The sequence below is a fragment of the Dasypus novemcinctus genome, chromosome 3 (genome assembly GCF_030445035.2).
Source record: "Dasypus novemcinctus isolate mDasNov1 chromosome 3, mDasNov1.1.hap2, whole genome shotgun sequence".
NCBI classification, from domain to species: Eukaryota; Metazoa; Chordata; class Mammalia; order Cingulata; family Dasypodidae; genus Dasypus; species Dasypus novemcinctus.
Window position 1 is genome coordinate 183,583,728 of NC_080675.1, and position 27,476 is coordinate 183,611,203.

At 45.4% G+C, this 27,476-nt stretch overlaps 1 protein-coding gene and 1 pseudogene across 1 annotated transcript in view; one reads left to right on the top strand and one right to left on the bottom strand.

Moving 5' to 3' along the window:
• Positions 1 to 21,744, bottom strand: part of LOC139437844 (zinc finger protein 37 homolog pseudogene) — a 45,655-nt pseudogene extending 23,911 nt beyond the window's left edge.
• The window catches only part of OTUD7A (OTU deubiquitinase 7A), a 384,350-nt gene that overhangs the window by 146,378 nt on the left and 210,496 nt on the right, over positions 1 to 27,476 (top strand). The window lies entirely within an intron of this gene.

Below are 27,476 nucleotides of genomic sequence, written 5' to 3' on the forward strand. Positions count from 1 at the left end.
CATGTGGGCCAGCTCCACATGGGTCAAGGAGGCCCAGGGTTTGAACTGCAGACCTCCAGTGTGGTCGGCAGATGCCCTATCCATTGGGCCAAGTCTGCTTCCCTCTTCTTCTTTAATGTAGCCATTTATAAGTTCCCTCTCAGCCCTGCCTTCACTGCATCCCATAACTTTAGATTTGTTGTTTTCTCATTTTCATTTGCTCTAAGATATTTACAGATTTAAATATCACAAATATTTGTAAAATTTCCAGTTCTCTGCCTATTATTGATTTCCAGCTTCATTCTATTGTGGTCAGAGAGTAGTGCTTTATATAATCAGTCTTTCTGAATTCACTGAGACTTGTTCTATGACCTAACATGCAGCCTATCCTGGAAAATGGTCCATGAGCACTTGAGAAGAATGCATATGCTACTATTTTGGGGTACAATGTTCTGTACATGTCCATTAGGTCTAGTTCCTCTAACATATGATTAAATATCTCTGTTTCTTTTATTGTTCCTTTGTTGAGATGTTCTGTCCATTGCTGAAACTGGTGTTTTGAAATACCCACTACAATTGTACAGGTGTGTATTTCTCCCCTTAGTTTTGCCAGTGTTTGCCTCATGTATTTTGGGGCACCCTGGTTAGGTGCATAAATACTTACGATTGTACTATTTTGGGTAGATTGCTCCTTTTATTAACATATGGTGTCCTTCTTTGTTTCTTATAAGAGTTTTTGCATTTAAAGTCTATTTTGTCTGATACTAGAAAAGCCATCTAAGCCTGTTTTTGATTACTGTTTGTATGGAAAATTGTTTTCCAGCCTTTCACTTAGGTCTAAGGTGAGTCTCTTGTAGACAGCATATAGATGGGTCATATTTTTATCCATTCTGCCAAATTGTGTCTCTTAATTGGGGAGTTTAACCCATTAACATTCAATGTCATTTCTGTAAAGGCAGTACTTCAACCATTTTTTTTATTCTTGTATATGTCATATTTTTTGTTTGTTTATAATTTTACCCTTTCATTTACCCCTACTAATAGTCTTCCTTTCTACACTCTCCTCCAAACCTGTCTCTCCTGTCTTTTCCTTTCAACCCACAGAGGTCCCGTTAGTATTTCTTGAAGAGCAGGTTTCTTGTTGACAAATCCTCTCAATTTCTGTTTATCTGTAAAAATTTTTATTTCTCTTTCATTTTTGAAGGACAGTTTTGCTTGATACTGAATTCTTGGCTGGAAGTTCCTCTACTTTCAATACCTTAACTAAATCATACCACTGCCTTCTTCCCTCCATGGTAAGAAATCAGCATTTAAATTTATTGAGCTTCCCTTATATGTGATGGATCTCTTTTTTCTTGCTGCTTTCAGGATTCTCTATCTTTGGCATTTGACAATCTGATTAGTATGTGTCTCAGAGTAGGTCTTCTATGATTTGTTCTGTTTAGTGTACCCTGTGCTTCCTGGATGTGTACATCCATTTCCCTCATAAGAGTTGGGGAATTTCCAGCCATTATTTCTTCAAACACCCTTCTGTCCCTTTTCCCCTCTCTTTTCCCTCTGGGACACCCATAATGTGTAGTTTGTGCATTTTGTATGTCATTCAGTTCCCTGAGGCCCTACTGAATTTTTTCGTTTGTGTGTGTGTGTATCTATTCTATCTGTGTAACTTAAGAGGTCCTAACTTCAACATCACTAATTTACTCTTCTGCCTTCTCAAATCTTCTGTTGTGTGATTCTGGTGTATTTTTAATTTCTTCTTTTGTGACATCATTACTATAAGATCTGTTACTTTTTATCTATGTTTATAATTTCTTTTGGATGTTCACTCGGTGTCTTCTTAATACCTTCTGTCTCTTCTCTCTTCTCAATGAATTGATTTAGGATATTTGTTTGGACATCTTTGATTAGGGTTCCACAGTTTAGGCCCCCTCCACTTGTTAGTTTGTTCATTTGATGGGGCCATATCTTCCTGTTTCTTAGTATGGCTTGTAAGTTTTTACTGATGTCTGGGCATCTGTTTAATGGATTTATTTTGTTGATCAGTTTCTCTCTCTTGCTTAGGGTTTTGTTTTTGTTTGGTTTTATGTTAAGGATCTTTTTTGGTGCTTAGTCTCTCTTATTCTAAATCTTTAGAATTACATGTACTTAACTGAGAAAAATAAAAGAGCAAAACAGGGGGAAAGATAGAAAAAAAGAAAGAAACATATATATAATTTTATAAAAGCAAAAAGGAAAGAAAAAAGGAAATAGAAAATGTGTAGAAAATAAAAAAGGAAAAGACAAGAGAAACAGGAAAAGAAATAAGAAATGAAGAAAAATAAGGAAAAGGAAGAAAGACAGTAAAAGAGAAGAGAGAGAATGGCCACAGGCTTCCACGAGGACCCTCCCCATCAGCCATCCATGCCCGCCCATCATTCCCCTTGTGTCCTGCCTGTCCACAGGAACCAGGAGGAGGAAAGGGAGAAAAAGGAAGGAAAAAAGATAAACACAGCTGGACCTCTCTCTCAGGCCACTGCGGACAGGACAGGCACCTCCTTTTTGGCTGTTCACACCTGCCAATCCCTCTGCAGCCCACCTCTCCTCAGGTACCTGGTGAAGAAAGGAGGAGATTAAAGAAAGGAAGAAGACGCCACTGGATTACCCTCTCAAGCCCGGCATCTAGCTAAGGCCCCTCTCACTGGCTGGAGCTCCCCGCTCCCAGCTTCTCCTCTGGTGCCCGTGTGGCACCCCTGCCCTCTCCTGATCACCTGTGGCTCCCCTGTCCCGCGAGCCTGCTGGGCACCCCACAATGGCCTGATCGCCCCGCTGCCCACCTCGCCCCGGGCTCCAGCCACCCTCTCTGATGGCCCCCGCAGCCCCGTGGCTTCCCCTGTGCCCTGCAAGGCCGCCTGTCTCCCCACATCTGGAGGAGGAGTGCAGCCAGCAGTTCCCTCCTCCACCTCTTGGGTCTCCCCTTATCAACGTCTTTATAGATTCTAGATTCTAGCCCTTTCTGCAGCCTATGTATTGCAAATATCACCCCCACTCTGTGGCTGGTCTTGTCACCCTCTTTATGGTATTTTCAAATGAAAATAAGTCCTTCATGTTAAGTGTCTAATTCATCGATATTTTTAATGTTACTTTTGGTATCCTAAGAAATCTTTGCCAATCTCTAAATTTTGAAGATATTCTCCTGTGTTTATTTTCTAGAGGTGTTGTTGCCTTACAGACCTTTCACATTCAGAAATACCATACAAAAATACTGTATTGATTTCTCTGTGTGCTGTAAGTAGGCATCAGGAATATTTTTCCTATATGGCTAAAAAGTTGACTCAACACATTTACTGAGGGAAAAAATCCTTTCTCAGATATTCCACAATGCCATTTTTGTCAAAGAATTTGAAATGCTTTCAAACTTAAAGGCAGTTACTATACAAACCCATACAGCATTCTCCACTGCTTCCTTCAGTCTTCGAGCATGTTTAGGACCCTTTTTAAAAATCTTCATCCAGAAGACCCAGGTCTGGCCCTCCTCACTGATGGTTTCTAATGCTCTAATCATGTCCATTATCGGGGCCACCATTCGTTTCTTTGTATGCTTTGCAATATTTTGTCAAAACCTGGACATTTTGACATTTCAGTGTGTTATTGCTGGAATTCAGACCTTTCTGCTTCTGTTCATTAAGCTCATGTCCAGCTAGTGTCATGACAAAGCTTTCCTTAAATGCCAGCAGCCAACAGAAAAGAAAAAAAGGAAGGAAAGAAAAGAAAACACCTTCCCGGTCCTTGCAGATTGATTGATGCGAGTTCTCCTCCGGCATTTACCCACACGTGGAGTTTAGAGAACGCCGCAGGTCAAAGCGTGGGGGTCTCCCTGGACGTTTCTGCGTCCGCCTCTTCTCTCGGGCATGTGTGTGGCCGCAGGAATTCCCCACTTACCTGGGAGGGTCCCCTCTTCCTGGTCCTGGCCACTGCACTGTCTATCCTACAGCAAACTGGCCGCCACTTGACTGCCCTCCCACGGTGCTCGCAGGCGAGCTCTGCAAGCTGCCTTGTGCACACAGGACGAGTTCTGGGAGCACATCCCTCACACCCCCCAGGGACTGCGCCTGATCGACATCCCTCCAGTGTGTGCGAGGGTTACTCCACTCCCTCCAGAATGGGGCAGGGGTCCACCCTGGGAGCGTGGGCCAACTTCACGCAAGCTGGGGAGGGTGAGGAGGGGCCAGCCGGGGCACCGCACCGTCCTGCACCTTTTAAGTAGCCTCAGTCCTGATTTGACGCTCACCCTGTTACTCCAGTCCTTTCTTTCCTGGAGCTTTGTGAAAGATACTTCTGCCATTTCTTGTTTGTTGTTCAAAGCTTCTAAGGGGCATGGGAGGTGGGGTAGAGCCCTGAGTATATCACTCTACCATTTTAATCAGGGCAGGACCTGTTACATTAATTTTTCCCATTTTTTTTGTTTGTTGTTTCTTTTTAAAATTATTGATTTCTGCTCTTATTCTAATTATTTCACTCTTTATGTTTGCTTTAGGTATCTTCCTCTTCTTTTTTGAGTTTTTTAAGGTAGAAGCTTAGATTATCAACTTACCTCTCTTCTAATGTAATCATTTAGTGCTATAGATTTCCCTCTCAGGAGCATCTTAGAAATTTTGATGTATTTTATTAGCTTTCAGTTCAATATATTTTTTATTTCCACTTACACTGAAATATATTTTTCAGTGTAAGTGTTTGGACATTTTCCTGTAATCTTTCTGTTATTGATTTCTAATATGAATCCATAGAGAGTGATTTCAGTGCTTTAATATTTTTAGTGGTTTCTCTAGGTTTTGCATTATACAAACATAGCTTATCAGTCTACTGGTATTGACATTTTTACCAGTAGGTATAAAATTTAGATACTTTACCTCCCTTTAAGTCTCTTTCTCCTCCCCCTTTTATAATCTAATTATCTTAAATATTTCATCTTGAGAACTACATCAGCTGGTGTTATGAGTTTTGCTTCAACCATCAAGTATAAGTTATAAATCTCAATTAGAGAAGGAAAATCTGTTGTATTCCCCATATTTTTATTCTTTTCATTGCTTTTCTTCCTTCCTGGTGTTACAAGAATTCTTCTTTTATCATTTCCTTTACATTTCAGGAATTTTCTTAGCCATTCTTTTAGAGTAGGCCTGATAAGACACACATTCTTTTAGTTTTCCTTTATCTAAGAATGTCTTGTTTTTCCCTCTATCCAGAAAGAATATTCTCACTGGACATTGATTTTTGGCTAGGCAGCTCTTCTCTTTCAGCACCTGAAAAATGTCAAGGTACTTCCTTCTGGTCTCTGGTTTCTGAGGAAAAATCCTCCTCTGTCCCTCAAATTATTTTTCCCTTTTAAGCAAAGTATCCTTTCTCTCTTGCTGCTTTCAAGATTTTTTCTTTGTCTTTAGTTTTTAGGAGTTTGCTTATTTTGTGTCTTAGCACTTTTTTTTTTTTTTTTTTTGTATTCATTGTGTTTCAGTTTCACTGAGCTTCTTGAATCTGTAGGCTTATGTCTTTTGCCAAATTTGGAAAATTTTCAGCCATATTTCTTCTAATGCTTTATTGGCCCCACATTCTTTTTCCTCTCCTTCTAAGACTTTGATGACTCAAATGACAGATCTTTTGTTATAATACTGGCCCTTGAGGCCCTCTTAATTTTGTTTTCTTTTTTTATTTTCTCCCAGTTTTTTAGATTGGGTAATTTCTACTCTTCTGTCTTCAAGTTCACTGGTTCTTTCCTCTGTCATTTCCAATCTGCTAATCAGCCCATCCAGTGACTTTCATTTTGGTTTTTATATTTTTTCAGTTCAAAATTTCCCATTGAAATTTCTTTATATCTTCTATTTCTTTGCTGAGCTTTATTTTCTCATTTGTTTCAATTGTGTTCATAATTCCTCATTAAAGCATTTTTATGATGCCTACTTTAAAATCCTTGTGAGATAATTCCAACATCTGTGTCATGGGAGTTGGTGGATTCTGTTGATTGTCTTTTCTTATCCAAGTTGAGATTGTCCAAGTTTTTGGTATTATGAGTATTATGAGATGCTGGATTGTACTTAAATCTGAAGTGTGACAATGCCCTGCAGAGTGTCTTGTTACTGCCAAGTATGAAAGATAGTCCTACCTATCCTCTTGGTCTTTTTAAAAATTAAACTGTATTTTTATTAAATAAATTTGTACCTACTTGCCAAAAAAAGGTACAGGGAAAATTTAATGCATTGCTCCTAGTCAATGAAAAGATTCAAATAGAGGCTGGGTAAATGATTATGTCCTAGAAGGGTTTCCTGAAACAAATGGTGAAATAAGCGAGTTTAATTCAACATACCCACACAGGTAGGGAGCCTATATCCTTATAAACTAGTTAGCTGAGTTTACAATGAACAACAACAACAACAACAACAAAATGAACAAAATCTGCAGTCTGGGCAGCATAACACAAAGTGTCAAGTGTGTTTGCAATTGGCCTCTACATCCAGTTGGCAGTGTCCAGCATCCTTTTTTGGGGCATCACTGAGACCTCTTGTCCAGCAGCAGTGTGGCTGGCCAATCTTCCTTGTCTTTCACCACTGCCCTCTCAACCCTGGCTGCTCCAGAGCTGTCCTGCCAGGGGATTCAGCCTGGGGAGCTTTGGACCCATGCCCACCTCCCTCGGCAACACAAGAACCAGACGTCTTTTTTAATACCCCCAAGTGGGGAAGAGAGCGGCGCCTCATTACAGCTGAGCAAGAATGAAAACCTAAGCCCAAGCTCCTCAGCTGGCCCTTGCTGATTAGGGTGAGGGTGTGTTTGCTTTCTGTGGGGTTGGGTGGAGAGCAGGGGTTATTGTTTAAGAGCTTTCTGTCTTGCCAGACCCCTTCCCTGGTCCTTTGGCCAGAGATAGGCTTTCCTTGGAACTTGTACTGCCTGTGCCCATTGGCATTTTCACCTGCTTCAGCATCCAGGCCAAGATATATTAGGAAACCCAGGGAACGCACTACTGTGTTGATACTTGGTTCCCAAGGTTCCCAGCCAGGCTACCTTTTACTTTCCATCTTCCAGCATCTTCTTCTACTTTATTTGTAATTTTTAGCATGTGTTGTGCAGAATGTATAGGCATTCGTTTGGGAAGAATAGAAAAAAGTGTGCCTTGCCCACACTGCCTCGGAAATGGAACCTGACTGTGTAAGTCCCCTTATCCCACCCTCACAGGCTGGGTGTGCCAGAGGCAGCCACGCTGCTCTCCCCCGTCCTCAGCAGTATTCTGAGACCAGAGCTGCACTGGCTGAGACCAGAGCTGCACTGGCTGGCTAACCCTATGCAGCAAGCGTGAGGGTCAGATGTCCTCATTTGAGGCTGCTGTATGTTTTAAGGCTTTCTCCTTGTAATCCCTGCTTATTTCCATATGTCAGATCAGATGAGTAACCAAGGGATGCTACACAGATTTCTGCACACTCTTCATTTTCATGTTTCCCACCCCCAGTTGCTTACAGATCTTTAGCCAGCCCCCCCCCCCCCACTGTTTATGGGGACATGCATAGCTGGATCTGTCATCCCGGAAACAGGCTGAATTTGCACAGTTTACCCCACAGCACAGCTGAGCTTCCCAGGCCCTCGAGCAATAAAACCAGGTAGCCCTGCTTTCTTTCTTATTTCCTGGTTGTCGGCCTTGCCCTCTGGTTTCTGCATTTGTCAATTCCTCATAACAACCCTATAGAGAAATGGGAAAATGTAGCCCGGATGTCCTTTTCGTTGGCTAGGAGTCACCAAGGTCAATTATCATAATCAAGGGATAGCTTTATCTGTTGGTGGTGTCACTCTGCCTAGAAGGGGGTCGTTAGTAGTTCACGCCAAGGCAGTGAATTCATTCCTCTCCAGCCGTTTTAGAAAGGCTGCAGATCAGGGATTGGCAGGTGCTTACGTAAAGGCCCAGGCAGTGTTTTAGGCTTTGTGGGCGCTGTGGTATCCATTGACTACTCGACTCCTGCGACAATACATAAACGAATGGGGTGGCCGTGTTCCAATAAAGCTTTACTTACAACCACGGCGTCTGACTCACAGGCTGGGGTTTGCCAACCCCTGCCGTGGGAGCAGCAGAACATTAGTGGGCCCTGGATCAAGATGTCGTCTATTTGGTAGCTTTTCTTTAGCCGTGGTACGTGCGACCTACAGCGCCAAGTCTGAGGGCAGCAAACTCACATAGGTCAGTTCCTACCCCCAGGCTGAGTGGTGAGCAGATGGCCACGTAAATGAGGCCACAGGGCTCCAGGGAGGGCAGAGGGAGCAGTGGCTGAGCACTGAGAGCACCAGAGCAGGGGGTGCCACATCTGCCTGGAGAACTTGGAAGAACCAAACAGAAGCCTCATGGCTTCTGATGAGCAGGAGTTGTGGGGGCTGACCATCACCCAGTGAGATTCGACACTGATGGAAATCAACTGGGAGTTCAGGTGACAAGACAAAAGCAAAGAAACAAACCCGACCAGCTGTGCAGGTGGGAAGTGAGCGCTGTCCTAGAACAGCAACCTCATGGGTTCTGCAGCGGCACCAAGGAGATGGGGACGCATGGCCCCGCTCATCGGGCCTGGACTCCTCCACCCTGCGGGCCAGGGTACTCTCTGAGGGGTGCTCTCGTTTCTCATAGGAGCCCTGCTGTGGGTGATTAGCCATGGGGAGACACCTTGTTGAAAGCATGAGGCAATAAGAAAGCAACCGGAGTCACGTACGGTCAGGTAACCCCAGGAAGAGGGACGCTGCCTAAGGGAAGAGAGCAGTGGCTATCCACAGCAACCGGAGCTGAAGGAGGTCCAGTGTGGGAGGGCTAGCTTCATTGTGGGTCCCAGCGGGGGCCGGGGTGCAGGGGGAGTGTGGTCAAGCCCAGCTCTGGAAGCCAGTTCCTGGACCATGAGCTTCACTTGGGAACTTGTTAGAAAAGCAAATTCTCAAACCCTACCTTAGACCTCGTAGACCAGGCGCTCTAGCTCACGTGTGTTTAAAGCCCTCGTGATTGGCACACATGCTCAGACTTGAGAAGCCGTGTTCTAGAGCTGGCTCTGCAGACTTCCCTGCAGAGGGAGGCTCATCCCCAGGAGTCGTGTCCCAAACTGGGGGGAAGGTAAAGCATCTACATGCTGAGTTTGGCTCAGAGAGTGGCCACATTTGAGCAGCATGGAGGAGGCTCTCAGGAGGTAACTCTTAGGTACTCTGTGGCTCTAGGCCAAGTTGAAATTTAAAGCAGACAGGCTCAGAAACATAGTCATCAGTATCAAGGGCTCATCAGTGGACCATCCTTCTTCAGTGATCTTTGCCCTTGTACTTGGGAGATTGTTGCTGCTCCACTGGGGAGTACAACATATTTTCCCAGAATGGGAACTCAGCATGCACTCAGTTGTCATGGGAAATTCTACTCCATATGTCAATACCCAATAAGCATCTGAACATATTCATATACCATATATGCATACTCTGGAGAAATCCCTCCCAGCCATGCATCCCCCATCGATGACACCCCACATCAGTGCTCCTCTCTGGCTATAGTTGAACACCTCTGTGATCCAAAACTTCCCAAAAATGAAGTCTGAAAAAAAAATGAAGGAAAAAAAATGAAGTCTAATATATTGCCAAATTCAATTAATAGGAAAATGAAATGGTAGTGATAGGTTTAAAGACTAGAAATAGAATATATAATAATTTAGAAAAACTAAAATAAAGTAAAAAATAAATTGGGGTATTAAAAAAATGAAAAATATAATAAAAATTTTTTTGATGTTTTGCCTTTCATCATTGTTATAGGTTTTGCTCTGTATATACAGTGGCCAGGCAATCTTTTCCATTTCTTCCTCAGTGTCTACATTCTTTTTTTTTTAATTATGTCTTCAAAAAAGTTTTAGGTCACAGTAAAGTTACATATAGACTGTAGGGAACTCCCATATACTCAACATTAAACCCTTTTCCCCTTCCCCAGCAATGATCTTTTTACATGTGGATGTTACATTTCCTGCAACTGATATACAGATATTGAAACATAGCTACTAACCCTGGTTCCATTATGGTTTGCATTTTAGACTGTACACTTTTATAAGTTTTTGGTTACATTGTGGTTAACATTATGGTTTACATTTTAGACTATACACCTTTATAAATTTCTGGTGATATTTAACATCATTGCAGGATCATGCAGAACACTTCCATTGCCCCCCAGTTACCTCCTCTTCCAACTATTCTATTCCTCTCTCCAGCTCCCCTCAGGGCCCACAGTGACAACCAAGCTTCACTTCTAGGACAAGATTCATACAAGCTGAGGGCTTGACACACTAGTCTGTCCTACCGTTTGGGAGCCACCCATGCTCTCAAGAGGTGCACTCCACTGTGTTTGAGAACATCAAGCCTCCCCAGGATGGGGATACAACACCTTCCCACTCATTGCATGGGTCTCCACCCACTGATAGAACACCTGTGACATGATGAGCACTCACACACTCCCTAGAAGCCTGCCCCAGGTGTACCTGTGCCAGATGTCCTGCATTAAACACCTTAAACCAGTAACCCTCCCTTATTTAATTTTCTAAAGAGTTTTCTCAGCATTATAGTTTCAACCACATATCCAACAATCTCCCATGTTCACCTAATCTCCCCCAACACTCCCCCCAATTCCATGGACTATCTAACCCATCCTCCTAACCCTAGCCCCCCTCAAGCCTGCAAAGCCCAACCCAATAGTATCCCTATGCCCCCATCACATCCCTTCACTGCACAACTGCTTACCTCCACCTTATCATAGATTTCACCAATGTGGGCATTGGCTCAGAACCTTCCTCTCCTCCCTATTTCCTGTAAGCCTATCTTTCAGTCTCTAGCTCTCTGAGATGGCTTGATTTGCTTAATTCATATCAGAGAGGTCATGTAGTATTTATCCTTCAATGCCTAGCTTGCTTCACTCAACATAAGGTCCTCAAGATTCATCCATGTTATCCCATGTGTTGGTACTGTATTCCTTCTTACAGCTGAGTGGTATTCCATTGTGTGTATATACCATATTTTGTTTATCCATTCTTCTGTTGATGGGCATTTGGGTTGATTCCAACTCTTGGCAATAGTGAATAATGCTGCTATGAACATTGGTGAGCACATACCAGTTTGTGTCCTTGTTTTCAGTTCTTCTGGGTATACACCCAGCAGTGGAATTGCTGGGTCATATGGCCAATCTATAGCTAGTTTTTTGAGGAACCGCCAAATAGTCCTCCAGAATGGCTGGATCCTTCTGCATTCCCACCAACAGTGGATGAGGGTTTCCATTCCTTCACATCCTCTTCAACACTTGTAGTCCTCTGCTTTTTTAATAGCCACCAGTCTAATGGGTGTACAATGATATTTCATTGTAGTTTTGATTTGCATTTCCCTAATAGCTAGTGATGTTAAGCTTCTTTTCATGTGTGTTTTAGCCATTTGTATTTCTTCTTTGGAGAGGCATCTGTTCAAATCTCTTTCCCATTATTTAAATGGGTTGTTTGTGTTTTTGTTTTTGAGATATAGGATTCCTTTATATATGCTGCATATTAGTCTTCTATTAAATATATGCTTACCAATTATTTTCTCCCATTGAGTAGGCTCTCTTTTCACTTTCTCGATAAATTTCTTTGAGGAGCAAAAGGCTTTAATTTCAAGGAGATTCCATTTATCTATTTTTTCTTTCGCTGCTCATGCTTTGGGTGTGAAGTTCATGAAGCCATTTCCTATTACAAGTTCCTGTAGATGCTTCCCTACATTGTCTTCCAAGGTCTTTATGTTCTTATATTTTTTATATTTCGATCTTTGATCCATATTGAGTTGATTTTTGTATAAGGTGTGAGATGGTAATCCTCTTTCATTCTTATGCATATGAAGATCCAGTTCTCCAAACACCATATGTTGAAGAGGCCATTCTCTCCCAGTTGAGTGGCCTTGTCAAATATCAGATGATTGTATATGTGAGGATCTGTATCAGAACTCTCAATGTGGTTCCATTGGTCAGTATGACTACCCTTGTGCCAATACTATGCCATTTTGACCACTGTAGCTTTGTAGTATGTTTTAAAGTCAGGTAGTGTGATTCCTCCTATTTCATTTTTCTTTTTCAATATGTCTTTGGCTTTCAGGGCCTCTTCCCTTCCAAATAAATTTTATCGTTTTTCCAGTTCATTAATAAATGCTCTGTTGATTTTTATTTGAATTGTATTAAATCTGTAGATCAGTTTGGGTAGGCTAGACATCTTAATGATATTTAGTCTTCCTATCTATGAATAGGGAATATTCTTCCTTTTATTTAAGTCTTCTTTGATTTCCTTTAATAATGTTGCGTAACTTTCTGTGTATAAGTCTTTTACATCTTCAGTTAAATTTATTCCTAGGTATTTGATATTTTTATTTACATTGTAAATGGTATTTTTTTTCTTGATTTCCTCCTCAGATTGCTCATTATTGGTGTACAGAAATGCTACTGATTTTTGTGCATTGATTTTATAACCGGCAACTTTACTGAACCCATTTATCAGTTCTAGAAGCTTTGTTGTTGTTTTCTCAGGGATTTCTGTGTATAGGATCATGTTGTCTGCAAATAGTGAAATTTTTACTTCTTCCTTTCCAATTTGTATGCCTTTATATCTGGTTCTTGCCTCAGTGCTTGAGCAAGTACTTCTAACACAGTGTTAAATAGAAGGAGTGATAGTGGGCATCCTTGTCTTGTTCCTGATCTTAGAGGGAAAGGTTTTAGTATTTCACCATTGTAAATGATGTTGGCTGTGGGTTTTTCATATATACCCTTCATCATGTTCAAAAAGTTTCCTTCCATTCCTATCTTTTGCAGTGTTTTTAGCAGGAAAGTGTGCCGTATTTTGTCAAATGCTTTTTCTGCATCTATAGATATGATCATGTTATTTTTTTCCTTCGATCTGTTTATGTGGTGTGTTACATTGATTGATTTTCTTATGTTGAACCATCCTTGCATACCAGGGGTGAAACCCACTTGGTCATGGTGTATAATTCATTTAATGTGTTGTTGAATACAATTAGCAAGTATTTTGTTGAGGATTTTCGCATCTAGGTTCATTAGAGAAATTGGTCTGTAATTTTCCTTTCTTGTGGTGTCTTTGTTTGGCTTTGGTATTAGGGTAATGTTGGCATCATAGAATGACTTAGGCAATGTTCCTTCTATTTCAATTTTTTGGAAGAGTTTAAGCAAGATTGGTGTTAGTTCTTATTGGAATGTTTGGTAGAATTCACCTGTGAACCATCTGGCCCAGGGCTCTTCTTAGTTGGGAGGTTTTTAATGACTGATTTTATCTCTCTTGATTGGTTTGTTGAGATAATCAATTTCTTCTTTCATCAATGTAGGCTGCTTATGTGTTTCTAGGAATTTGTCCATTTCCTCTAAATTGTCTTTCTTGTTGGAATATAGTTTTTCAAAGTATCCTCTTTATTTCAGTGTGGTCAGTGGTAATATCCCCTTTCCCATTTCTTATTTTGTGCATTTGCATCTTCTCTCTTTTTTTTCTGTTAGTCTAGCTAAGGGTTTGGCAACTTTATTGATCTTCTCAAAGAACCAGCTCTTTGTTTTATTTTTTCTATTGCTTTCTTATTTTCTATTTCATTTACTTCTGCTCTGATTTTTGTTATTTCTTTCTTTCTTCTTCCTTTGGGGTTAGTTTGCTTTTTTACTAATTCCTCCAAGTGTGCAGTTAGGTCTTTGATTTGGCTCTTGCTTCTTTTTTGATGTATGAATTTATGGCTATGAATTTCCTTCTCAGTACAGCTTTTACTGCATCCCATAGGTTTTGATATGTTGTGTTGTCATTTTCATTAGTCTCAAGGTAATTACTGACTTCTTTTTGAGATTTTATCCTTTACCCACTGTTTGTCTAAGAGTGTGTTGCTTAACTTCCATATCTTTGTGCCTAATCTGGTTCTCTGGCCCTTTCAGATATCCAGCTTCATTCCACTGTAGTCAGAGAAGTCATTTTGTATGATTTCAATCTTTCTGAATCTTTTGTCTCTCACAATAGTTTTGCATTTGAAGTCTATTTTGTCTGATATTAATATTAATATAGCTACTTCTACCCTTTTTTGGTTTTTGTTTGCTTTTAAGATTGTTTTCCAGCCATTCATTTTCAATCTCCTTGAATCCCTGGGTCTAAGGTGGGTTTCTTGTAGACCGCATATAGATGGGTCATATTTCCTTATCCATTCTGCCAATCTGTGTCTCTTGACAGGTGAGTTTAATCCATTAACATTCAGTGTTATTACTCTTAAGGAATTACTTATATTAGCCATCTTTTCTTTGGATTTGTGTATATCATATGTTGTTTTTATTTCTGTTTTTGTCTTTTTAGTTGTTCTTACACTCTCCTCCAATTCTGTATCTCCTGTTTTTTTCTTTCCTCCTGCAGAACTCGCTTTTTTTTTTTTTAAGGAAGAAATACTGCCCTTCAAGAAATACTAAATGCTCTCTTAGTTCCTGTTTATTGGTGAATATTTTGAACTCTCCATTATTTTTGAATGCCAGCTTAGCTGGGTAGAGTATTCTTGGTTGGAAATGTTTTTCCTTTAATACCTTGACTATATCATACCACTGCCACCTTGCCTCCATCATTGCAGATGAGAAATCAGCACTTAATCTTATGGAGCCTCCCCTGTATGTGATGGTTCTCTTTTCTCTTGATGCCTTCAGTGTTTTCTCTTTGTCTTGAGAATTGGGTAATTTGACAGGTGTATGCCTTGTGGTAGGCCTCTTGGAATTTATACTGTTTGGGGTACATTGTGTTTCTTGGACATATATATCCATCTCCCTCAATAGGTTTGGGAATTTTTCAGCCATTATTTCCTCCAACACCATTTCTATTCCCTTTCCCTTCTCTTCTTCTGGGATTCCTATAATGCATATGTTTGTGCATTTTGTGTTGTCATTCAAATTCCTAAGTCCCTGCTGGATTTTTTCCATCTTTTTATCTACCAATTCTACTATCTTTTTTATTTCAGAGGTACTGTCTTCCACATCACAAATTCTTTCCTCTGCCTCTTTAAATCTGCTGTTATATGCTGAGAGTGTATTTTTGATTTCTTGGATTGTGCCATTCATCACCATCATGTCCGTTATCTTCTTCTGTATGTTTATAATTTCTTCACTATGCTCTTCAAGGGTTTTCTTAATATCCTTAATCTCTTCCTTCACTTCATTAAGTTGGTCCATGATATTTGTTTGGAGAACTTTGATTAGTTGTTCAATGTTCCACTCCTCTTCCTGGTTTTTAGTTTGTTCATTAGATTGGGCCATGTCTTCCTGATTATTGGTATGGTTTGTAATTTTTTGTTGCTGACTGGTCATCATTTTATCTTGATGGGTTTGTTCAGTTGATTAGTTTCTTCATTTAGTCTCGGGTTTTATTTAGGTGCTGTTTTTGCATGTGTGTTAAGTTTTCTCTTTGACACTTTGTTCTTCTTATTCTATTTCCTTATTGTTGTCTAAGTTCCCTTGAGCAATCACTCTTTTAGTCCCACTCTCTCCAGATCAATGTCCAAAAGCCTCCTGCTTTGTGAATTCCTAAAAACAGCTCACTCAGGCAGGATTTTGTCCCTACTCAGCTGTTTTTAGTAGGAGAAATGATGTGGTGCACTTACTCTGATGCCATCTTGCTCTGCCTCCTAATTTAATCTTTTTAAATTTATTGAGACTTTTCTTGTGACCCAACATATGATCGATCTTGGAAAAAGATCCATGAGCACTTGAAAAGAATGTGTATCCTGCTGTTTTGGGGTATAATGCTCTATAGGTAGATGTCTGTTAGTTCTAGTTCATTTATCATATTATTCAAGTTCTCAGTTTCTTCATTTATTTTCTGTCCAGATGTTCTGTCCAGTACTGTGAGTGGTGTATTATTGAAGTCTCCACCTATTATTGTAGAGACATCTATTTCTTCCATGAGCTTAGTAGTGTGTGCCTCATGTATCTTGGTGCACTGAGATTAGATGCATAAATATTTAGTGTAGTTGAATTGCTCCTTTTATTAGTATATAATGACCTTCATTCCTTATAACAGTTTTTCATTTAAACCTATTTTGTCTGATATTAGTATCACTATTCCAGCTCTTTTATGATTACTATTTGCATGGAATAACTTTTGCTAATGTTTCACTTTTAGCCTAGTTGTGTTCTTACGTCTGAGGTGGGTCTCTTGCACACAACATATAGATGGGTCTTTTTTTATTCCATTCTGTTGGTCTGTGTCTTTTGATTGGTGAGCTCAAGCCATTAATATTAAATGTTATAACTGTAAAGGCATTACTTACTTCATCCATTTTGACCCTTGGCTTTCAGTTGTCATATTATACTGTAGTCTTTTTTTTTACCCTTTCTAATATTCATTCCTACACTCTTCTCTGAATCTCTTGCCCTTGTTTTCCCCCCTCAGGCTGCAGTACTCTCTTTGCTATCTCTTGTAATTCTGGTCTTTTGATAACAGTCTATCAGTTTTTGTTTGTCTGTGAAGACTTTCAACCTACCCTCATTTTTGAAGGACAGCTTTGCTGGGTACAGAATTCTTGGTCTGCAGTTTTTCTCTTTCAATACCTTAATGACATCACACCACTTTCTTCTTTCCTCCATGGTTTCTGATGAGAGGTCAGCATTTAATCTTATCGTGTTTCCCTTGTATGTGATGCTGTGCTTTTCTCTTGCTGCTTTCAAAATCTTCTCTTTATCTCAGAGATAAAGTAGGAGTCTCAGGGTAGGTCTATTCATGTTTATTCTGTTTGGGGTGCATTTTCCTTCTTGTACTTTGATATTTATGTCTTTCATAAGGGTAGGGAAGTTTTCAGTCATTATTTCCTAAAACATTCTTTCTGCCCCTTTTCCATTATCTTCTCCTTCTGGGACACTGATAATATACATGTTTTTACATTTTGTTTTGTCATTCAATTCCAAGACCCTGTTCCATTTTTTCCATTCTCTTCCCCTTCTGTTCTCCTGTCTTTTCAAATTCAGATGTTCTGTCTTCAAAATTACTAATTCTTTCTTCAAGCATTTCAAATCTGCTCTGATGTGCCTCTAATGTATTTTTAATCTCATCCATTGTGTCTTTCATTCCCATAAGATCAGTTACTTTTCTTTGCAGACTTTCAAATTGTTCTTTATGTTCACCCAGTATCTTCTTACTATCCTTTATCTCTTTAGTCATATTTTCTTTCAATTCGTTAAAATGGTTTATGAGAGTTATGTGATTATCATTGATTAATTGTCTCAAATCCTGAATCTCTTCAGGATATTTGGTTTGTTCCTTTGGCTGGGTGATCTCTTCATGTTTTCTAACATGGCTTGTAATTTTTTGATGATATCTGATATGTTGGTGAATTTACTACAATGGCCAATTTCTCTCTCTTATCTATTGTTATTATTTTTTCACAGCTCTTTAATATTTGGTTCAACTTATCCTGTCTTTAAAGTTGCCCAGCTTAAGGTATCAAGCACCATGCCCAAGACTCGCTAATGGGGTGCAGACTTCCTCCCAGGCATGGGGTAAAGGGAGCTCTAAAAGCAGTTTCTGTCCTTGTAATTTCCAGACTGGCCAGCAGATGGTACTAGCGGGCACACCTTTCCACAGAGTTGTATCTGTATTCCTTTATTTTAGTCTGTCCAGAGCTGAGATTGAAATTGGGCTCCGCTGGCCAAATTCACTGAAGAAAAGTACCCCCAACTCCACCTTCATTTTCCCTTGTAAAAGCTGACAGGGATAAAGATGTCTGCTCCCCTCTCAGTCAAGCTCCTTTGCACCAGGGCTTTTGCCCCCATGAATATCTGGGGGTGGGGCAGGGGAGCCCCTCCTGGCAGCCGGAAGGTTCACTACCTCACATTTGGCTGCTTCAGCTTCTTCGTCTCTGTCCCTCAGCCTCCTTGGAGCCATAAAGCACTGTCCTGGGCTGCTGACCCCCAAAGCAGGTCCCTCTGGCAGCTTCAGACTGTTCCCTGCTGTCTCTGTGAGAGCACTGAGCCTTATCTGCTCACCGGCGCCATGTTCCCACAATTCTCCCCATTTGCTTTTTGTCTGCTGATCTCGTATTCTGCAATCCTGCTGAATTCACATCTTAGTTTTAGGAGTATTCCTGTTGATTGCTGGGGACTCTCTACACAGACCATGTGCCATCTGCTAGTAGGCACAGCTGTTTTCCCTCCTCTCCAACCTGTGAGCTGTTGGCTTCACTTGCTTGCCTCCTTCCCCTGGCTGGACTACACTCATTGTTAAGTAAGAGTCGGGAAGCCTATGTCCCTACTTGTTCTCGGTCACAGGGAGAACGTGTTCAGTGTTTCAACAAGCTGTAGATTGCCGTGGACCCTTTTTCAGACTGAGGAACCCTCTTCTATTCCTGTTTTTCTGAGAAGTTCTATCAAGTATTGAATTTTGTCAGATAAGTTTTCTGCATCAATTGATAGGATCATATAATTTGTCTTCTTTGCCTGCACATATGGGGACTTACACTGATTGAATTTCAAATATTGAACCAGCCTTGCCTCCTGGAGTAAACCCCACTTGGTCACAATGAGGAATTCATTTTATATTTATTACTGAATTCCATTTGCTCGTACTTTGTGAAGAATTTTTGTGTCAATTTTCACAAGGAATATTGGTCAGCAGTTATATTCTTTCAGGCTGTCTTTGTCTGGTTTGGTTACCGTGATTATACTAGCTTCATAAAATGAATTAGGCAAGTGCACCCACCTCATCCATTTCCCAGGAGAGACTGTATACAACTGATGTTAATCCTTTCAACACTTGTTAGATTTCACCAGTGAATCCATTTGGGCTCAGACACTCCTTTTGGGGGAGGTTTTTAATTACAAATTTGACTTCCTTAATAATTATAGGGCTAGTCAAATTATTTCATGTTGGGTGAGCTGTGGTAGTTTGTGTTTTTTGAGCAAGTGGTCCATTCCTTCTGTGTTGGCAAATGTGCATGAGTAAAGCTGTTTATAGCATTACCTTGTTACTGTTTTTGGTGTCTGCAGGGTCTATAGTGATATCCCCTGTTTCATTCTGATTCAGCAATTTGTCTCTTTAACTTTTCATTTCTAAGTAATTTTAGACCAAGGGAAGTTGTAAAAAGCATACAGTTCCCATTCTCTTCCGGTTTATCTCAGAGAAAGAGTGTCCTGTACAGCAACAAGCATACACGTAAGCCTTGCGTTGCCGGCAAAGGGTCTGCAGAGGCTGGAGTGCCCTCCAGCTGTCCTTGCAGTAGGCTGTAGCAGGTACACTTCCTCTCTCGTGTGCTCACGGAGCCTCAGGACTGTAGCTTCCACGTTGGAGGGGCTTTTTATACCCTGCTGGGCACATAGGCGCATTATCACGACAGGATGCACCCCAATGCCTGAGGGCCCCCCTACACACTGAAACCTTCAGCCTCACTATTATTGATAAGCATGAGTGACAGACTGGCACGGGCTGCCCTGAGGCTCACTGTGGACCCGTGGTCACCAATCAGAAATATTTACCTCTACAAGTCACACCTTGACCAGGGTCTTTTACTTCAGCAAAGCAGTTCCAGGCAGGCAGGGCGTAGCCCTCCCTACACATCCGTCCTGGAAATCTGCCTCGTTCTTACCGCCGTTCTGACTAACTGCTGGAAAGATGGGGGATGTGCCGCTCAAGCAGGCTGAGTAGCTGAGAAGAAAGAGGAGGACGTTGTCTCTAAGCAACAGGAGGTCCAGCCAAAGATGCCTTTTCAGGAAGAGGACACCTTGGTACATGGACACAAGCTGTGAGCAAAAAGTGGTAGAGGGGGAGCTGGCACGTATCGGAGAGCAAAGCGCCCCGTGGGGAGCAAGAGGTTGAGCTGAGACTGGGTGAGGACAGGACCGGGGAGGACGGGGTGTTGGGGACCAGTGCCCAGCTCTCTGACCGGAGCCTCTGACTCAGTCGTTCTCAGCCGGGTGTGCATTAGAATGTCCCGGGCAGGGTCTTAAAACACAGAGTGCTGGGCAGCTACCCTGAGATTTCTGATTCAGCAGGCCCCGGGCGGAGCCTGAGAATGAGCATTCCCAACCAGGATACAGGTGGGACTGATGCTGGCCGCCAGGGAACCCACTCTGAGAACCACTGGTCAGGTTTGCCCACACATCGTGAGTCAGGTCATCTTCTGGAAGCAGAGGAGCCAGGTCTCCCTGCCAAAGGGTCAACAGGCCACGACATTAGGGAAACAACAAGAATCAGACATACCCAAGGTGGAGAAACACCAGTGTGTTAAGGAAAAGGAGTTTTGCTTTGATGTCAAAACTGCCCACATACCAAAGACCCAGAGAATGAGGGGCCATTGTCATTCCCCATGCAGGAAAACGATTTCAACGTGAGCAGGTCGGGCCACCTCAAGGCGGGGCGGGGAGCGTCGGGCTGCTTTGGCGCGTCCCCTGGTGAGCAGGAAGAGGGCTTCCACCTCTGCGCAGGTGTCGGGGAAACACCTTCAGGCAGGGGAGGGGCCTCCGGGCCTCAGAGAACGTGGGAATAATGTGACCACAGCGTCTGCGAAGACGGGACAAAGCCTCGCTGGCGTCTGAGAGCAGCTCGACGAGCGGCACAGGTGAAAGCAGGCGCTTCAGCCTTGCCCGCAGGGAGCACTCAGGGATGTGCTGGTTTGAGTCTTTTGTGGACCCGACCTAAGAAAATGAGGTTCTTAAGCTGACCCATTCCTGTGTGTGCGCCTATGTTACGCAGGCCCTTTGGATTAGACGGCTTTTGATTAGATCGCTTTGGGGCTTTGATTGGTCTGTGTCAGTACAGTGTGACCCAGGGTAGAGCTCTGCCCTCTTGCTGGGGTCTTTTTTTTCTTTTTTAATTTCAAGCCATACTTTATCTTTTTAAAACTTAATTAATTGTCTATATTTTTAATGTTACATTCAAAAAATAAGAGGCCCCCATATACCCCCACCCCCCTCACCCCACGTCTCCCACATCAAAAACCTCTTTCATCATCGTGGCACATTCATTGCCTTTGGTGAATACATTTTGGAGCACTGCTGCTCCTCGTGGACAGTGGTTTACATTGTAGTGCACACTCTCCCCCAGTCCCCCCAGTGGGCCATGGTGGGACACACAGTGTGCTGGGGTCTTTTATAAACTGAGATCTGAAAGGAGATGCACAGAGAAAGGCAGCTATGTTTTTACTCTGCCAAGTGAGGGAGGACGCCAGGGTCAGCTACGGCTGAGAGCAAGGCCGAGAGAAATCCCTAGTGGCTGAGACAGGCTGGAGGCTGGAATCGGCAGAGCAACCCAAAGTGAGACGGGAGGGCCCTGCCGTGTGCCTGGTCGCCCGCCTGGGGAGGGAGCAGCCTGGAGACGGCAGAGGCCCGGGTGGGAGCTGCCGTTGTGCCTCGCCGTGTGGCAGGAGCCTAGGATCCAGCAGCTGACCTCTGGGGAGACAGCTTCTCTGCTGTGCCTTGACTGGAGTATTTTCACAACCTCAGAACTGTAAACTTTCACCCTAATGAAGAGCCTTTATAAAAGAAAACCCATTTCTGGCATTTTGCATTAGCAACTTTTAGCAAACTAAAATGGGATTTCCTCGCTGTGTGTCCATCTTGGTTTCCTGCGTCTGTCCTAAAGTCCACAAACTGCATGGCTTGAACAGCAGATGTTGATTGTCTCAGAAGTCTAAAATCAAGGTGTCTGCAGGACAGGACCCCCTCCTCACCTTTTCCAGGGTGCTGCAGTCTTCGGCATGCCTTGAGGTGCGGCTGCTGCGCTTCACTCTGCCTCCATCGTCATGTGGCATTATCCGCTCTGGTGTCTGTCTGTCTATCTACTCCTCTTTTAAGGAGGACACCAGAACTGTTGGGCTAAGGGTCCCCCCACCTCCCATGTGGCCTCTTCTTGGTTTAACCAATTCCCCCTACATTGACCCAGTTTCCAAAGAAGGCCACCGTCCCAGGTCCTGGGTTCAGGACTTCAACCTCTCATTTGGGGGGCACAAAGCAACCCCTAACCGTGACCCTCAGTGGGTCATTTAACTCCTGTGGGCCCAGGAGGGGTGGCCGTTACATGGGGTGCCCAGGTTTGTGGTGAATTGTAAGAACCAGCGTGTGGCGCTTGATGGGCTTTGTGGAGACACTTGGAGGAAGGGCCTCAGAAGAGGCTCCTCCGGTTTCCCCTGTTAGGCCCCGTTCTGGGCTGCTGGGCCGCCGAAAGCGATGCGCCTGAAATGGGGTGGCTCTTTCCATGGGGACTTACTAGCTCATGGCTTAGCTTCTGAGGCTGTGAAAGTGTCCAAACCAATGCCTCATCAGGCAACGCTTTCTTCCTAAAGACCAGCTGCCCGCGACCCTGGGCTCCTGTGCCACAGGGCACGGCACAGGCAGCCTCTGCCGGGCTCCCCTCCTCGCCCGGCTCTGCTGCCGCAGCTCCTTGTTTTCGTGGCTCTCTCCTTATCTAAGTTTCATTCTCTTAGAAAGGACTCTGGTGAGAGGGTTACGACCCACCCTGGGCCACGCCTTAACTGAGCGACCTCATCCAAAGGCCCAATGAGCTCACGCCCTAGGAATGGATGAGCCTAGAGGACGTGGTTTTCTGGGGTCCGTCCAGCTTCAACCCATCACGGGCCCCAAGCAGCTCCAGGTCTGATCCTTCCGGAACCGCCGACTTCGATAGCCCCCGAGGCTCTAAAACCACAGACTCTGGGCCTTTGTGCCGTGGAGGCCGGGGCTGCCACGCCACGCTGGGGAGGCGCCAAGCCCCAGGGCAGCGTGCGCCAGCTCAGCCTCATGGTGGAGTCGGGGTGCTGCAGGTCCGCTCAGCCTCATGGTGGAGTCGGGGTGCTGCAGGTCCGCTCAGCCTCGCGGTGGAGTCGGGGTGCCATGAGTCTGCTCTGCCTCGCGCCCTCCCGGCCTTGACCCAGCTGCTTCCACTGGTGCCTCGTTCCCCGTGGTGCTCTGACTTGGGGGACGGCAGCTCCGTCCTACTCCTGCTGCCCCCGGTCAGTTCCCACCCAGGGATGGCCTTTATTGCGCCTAGAATGGGTGAGCAGCCCCTTGCACCCCTGCCGCTGGCTTTCTGCCTCCCCAGGGCCCGGGGCCTGGGGCTCCTCAGAGCCTGACCTGAGCTGGGCCTCGGGGCTGTCCGTCTCTGCGCCACCACCCTCCGTTGAGCGGCCAGGTCGCTGGCCCGGGTCCTCCTCTCTCCTCCCCTCGCTGCGTTGCTCAGAAGGCTGCCGCCACCTGCCCCTTCGCCAGCAGGTCCCTGTCGCTGCCCACCTCCTGTCCCTCCCCGGCTCTGCGCACAGCCCGCTCTGCCTGGAGGGCTCCACCACGGGGCGTTGGGGGGACAGTCCGTGGGTCTGCTGGAGCTGTAGGGCTTCCTGGTGCACCTCTCCCAGGGGCGGCGTCACCGGGAACTTCCCACCCACTGAGCCCGAGGCCCCAAAACCCCACTTGCCTCCACTTCCTCCCCTCACTTAGTGTCTGAGGTCAAGGCCAGTTCTCCTGTCCTTAGAAGAGGGCCGAGGCAGGCGGCGGGCAGAGGCGGCCTGGCCTGCACAGCCCCATGCCCGCCCGGCAGGAGCCGCAGCGACTGGCAAACCCGCTGCAGACACGGGTTTGAGCAGGGGGACGTGGTCAGCTCACCTGCCACTCCCTCGCCGCTAATCCCAGCTCCCCTCTTGCTCCTGCTGGAGGACCGTGGACGCCCCCTCCGGCCGGCTTCATGAGCTGGCCGGTGGCAGCTGCCCCCCTGCTGCGCACCAGGCTGGGGGACACGGCCCGGGCTCCTGTCCTCACTAGCCTGGATGGTTGCTAAAAGCCCGTCACCTTACAAGGTGAGGCCCAGGCGTCCCAAGTCACAGCCGGATCCCCCAGCCCTGCCATCCTCGCAGGATCCCGGAGCCTTCCCTGCGCACGTCGGACTGGCTTCCCTGCATCTCGCGCTGGTGCCAGCCCAGGTCGGAGGCTGCTTGTCGCCTCCTGGTCCTCCCCTCTGCGGGGAGGAGCATCCTGCTAGAACAGCTGCTCCCTGCCTTCCAGCTGCACCTCTGCCCTCCCCAGAGGCTCTGCGTCCTGCACACAGGCCCCGCGGCCACAGCCCGCTCCCGGCAGCGCAGGAGCCTGCAGCAGCGTTCCCAAGTCCTTCTTCCTAGTGATGTTTCCACAGGCCTACTCCAGCCACACGGTACCTCCAAGAACCTCAGTGCTCTAAAAGGACTTTTAATTTAGAATCGTTTTCCCCAGGATTAAAGTATGCACGAAGCATTTGTCCCTCCCTTCATGTTGCCTGATAACCATCCACGTCCCCATCATTGTGCTCGGATCTGATCTCCTTTTTTAAATCGATAGCCATTTTCCTGCATTCTGAGATGAACTTCAGCTTTCCAGCACTTTTCACAATTCTTGATTGAGGTTGGGACTCACAGTGCCTCACGGTACAAACATCTCCCCAAGTTGTTCTAGACTTTTCCTGAACTTAAATTTCCTGAGATTTTAGCGAGGCCGTGCTGTGAGTTTTGAATCCAGTCGCGGTGTGGAAACCAAAGGTGCCGCGGCGGTGCCGAGGCCAGGCGAGTGGCCGCAGCTCCCCTTCCAGGGACGCTGGCGGGAGGGGTGGCCGCCGCCGCCGCCTGTGTCCTCACAGCCCGGGAGTCCAGCGTCCTCGGGAGCGCAGGGAGGCCTTGGGGAGGGAGGCCGCCCTTCTCCCGCACAGTGGGCCGCGCAGCCGGGGGCACCGCGTGGGGGGGGGGGCAGGGGGCCTGCGGGTCAGCAGGGACACGCAGGCCCTGGGTCGGGGCCCGTGTAGGAAGCCTCAGCCTCGAGAGGAGCGCGGCAGGTGAGCCGGCTCTTGAGAGCTCAGGAGAGAAGGGGGGTTTTGAGAATCCCCGGAGGCGAAAAAATGGGGAGCAAAGGCACGTTTGTGGGGAGGAGGAGGCGACATCTTCCCTGGTGAGTGCGCAGGCCGAGTCGAGCGAGCAGAGGCCACTGCGATGAGCCTGCGGTGAAGGCCTCACTCTCGGGGCTCTCGTGGGAGAAGTGAAATGGCCTCAAAGACAAGAGGGTTGGTGGGTGGGTAGAGTGACGGGTAACGGGTACTGATGAGGCGGATATGGCAAACAGCAAGCCCTAGGGAACCAGGAGCTGGGGATACATACCGGTGTCGGTGGCACAATTCTTTCTAGATGCTTCCAGATTTTCGTGATACAATTTTGGGAGGAAAAAGCTCTCAAGAGTGCTCATGGAAAGCATTTAGCCTAGCAAGTGTTCGTAAATGATGGCTACAGCACAAAGAAAAGTTAAATCCACTGAAACCTCGGCCAAGTCCCTGCATCAGCACTCCAGGCCCAGCTGGATGCCGAACCCATGAGCGCCGCGGTTCCTGATTCAGGGGACGATTTACCCCACCCCGAGCCACAGGAGGGAGCGTTTCCTTGCGGCCTTCCTGGCTGGAGAGCAGGCGGCCCCAGGCCCTGGCAGGAGACGGCTCCTCCCCAAGGCCGCAGCCCTGCGCCCGGCCAGCCTTGCCGTACCCCGACCACACGGGGCTTGGCACCCCAGGCTGTCCCGACACCCTGCCCCTTGGGCCTCCACCGCCTCGTCTGCGATCTGGTTACTTCCTTTCCCACCTTGTCTGGGATCTGGTTACTTCCTTTTCCGTGTTGGCACCGAAGTAATGTGTCGAGAAAAAAATTCCAGGTGTGTCCCAAAGCTCCAGGAGTCTTCTGTTGAGGGGTATCGCTCTAACCAAGTGGGCCCTTCTTAAAATCGGCTGCTTCTCTCCAATATTGGCTTGGCGTTCCTTCCATAGGAATTTCAGAAACAGCTTTTGAATTTGTTGTAATTTTGTAATTTGTTGAGGCTCCACTGGTTTCATAGAGTTGGAAAGGAAATAAGAATGTGACGATGTCTCCCTGTCCAGGAGTAGAGTCTGTTGGTGGAGAAGTCTTACTCCTCCTCCTCGGGCTTGCACGTCAATACATCAATACCTCGTAGTTCTGCTGTTGCTGTTATGCACGCACGGCGCTCCGCCCCCAAACGTTCTCTCTCTGGCCCAGCCCCTCCCTCTGCCCCCACCGGGGTCACCTCCGCCCTGGATCACCCGGGTGTGTACTGTCACACACGAGGCGCCTGCACAGACCTGTTCTTGCACTGTGCGTTAAGGGATGTGGGCATCCCTCTGTGGCTTGCTGCTTTTTTTTAGATTTCAAATTCTCTTTGTGCTCAATGTCTTCTCTTCTCCTTTTTCTTCTTTATTTTCTTTTAAATGTTACATTAAAAAATATGAGGTCCCCGTATACCCCCACCCCCCACTCCTCCCCCATCAACAACCTCTTCCATCATCGTGGCACCTTGCCTGCACCTGGTGGATACGTCTGGGCGCTCTGCTGCCCCACATGGGCAGGGTCCATGCTGTAGTTCACACACTTTCCGTCAGCCGGGAGGATCCGCATCGGGACGCGGGCGCCGTTGTGCATTCATTCCCCCTACGCCGGCGCCCCCCTGGCTGCTCCTGACTCCCGGCCTGGCGTGCAGCCAACGGGCCCTGGTGGGGTCCAGCTGTGGGGAGCTTGAATCTTGTCACTGGTGGGACCGCAGGGCCTCGTGCACGGAGCTTTGTGCTTCCAAGTAAACTTTTTGTTGTTGTTCAAAACGTTTCAATCGATTTTACTGAAACCTATTCATAAACCACACAATCCATCTAAAGTGTACAACCAACAGCATTCGATATAATCACAGAGTTAAGCTTTCACTACTTTAGTCAATATTAGAGCGTTTTCATTACTCCACAGCAAAGGAAAAAGAAAGAAAACAACAAAAAACAGAAGCAAACACACAAAAAGAGCCCTGCCCCTTAGCAGTCGCCTCTCACTCTCTCTGTCCTTCTGCTGCGTAACTGCTCATCCATTTCCATCGCTGTAATTTATTTGTATTTACATTTTTGTGTGGTGTCTTATGGAGTCAAGCAATGTGTAGTACTTTTTGTCTGGTTTCTTTCACTTGTTACGCTTCCTTTTTTCACTGTTGGTGGGAGGTTATTGTTATGTCACTATATACTGCTGCCCATGGTTTGCTCTGGGTGGTAATAGCGCCCTGATTCTAACATTTGTAACAGCAACTTACCTTTGCTCAGTTTCAGAGAAAAACATTCTTCTTATGCACTATCAGCCGCACTCATGGTCCACAGGAGGGTTTGCTAAGCTACGCAGCCCCACGTTCCGTGTTTCGGCTTTCCTTCCAGCGATGTGCTCGACCTTAGACTTTCTCTTTCAACCACGGGCTACCCATATATTAGTGCTGCCAGTTCCAGACGCCGTGCTGTGCTGTCACCGTTTCTGTTCATTTCCAAACATTGCAAGTAAATTTGAGCATTACCTTGTCAAATTACAGACACGCACCTCTTAAGCCATTGATGCAATTATGTTGCGTCTGTAGAAGCGTAACATCTCCTAATTTATCCCCCCACTTGTTCTGATCTGCTTTAATATGTTCCCGTAGAGTCATCTGATTTTTCTGTACGATTTCTGAACATCTT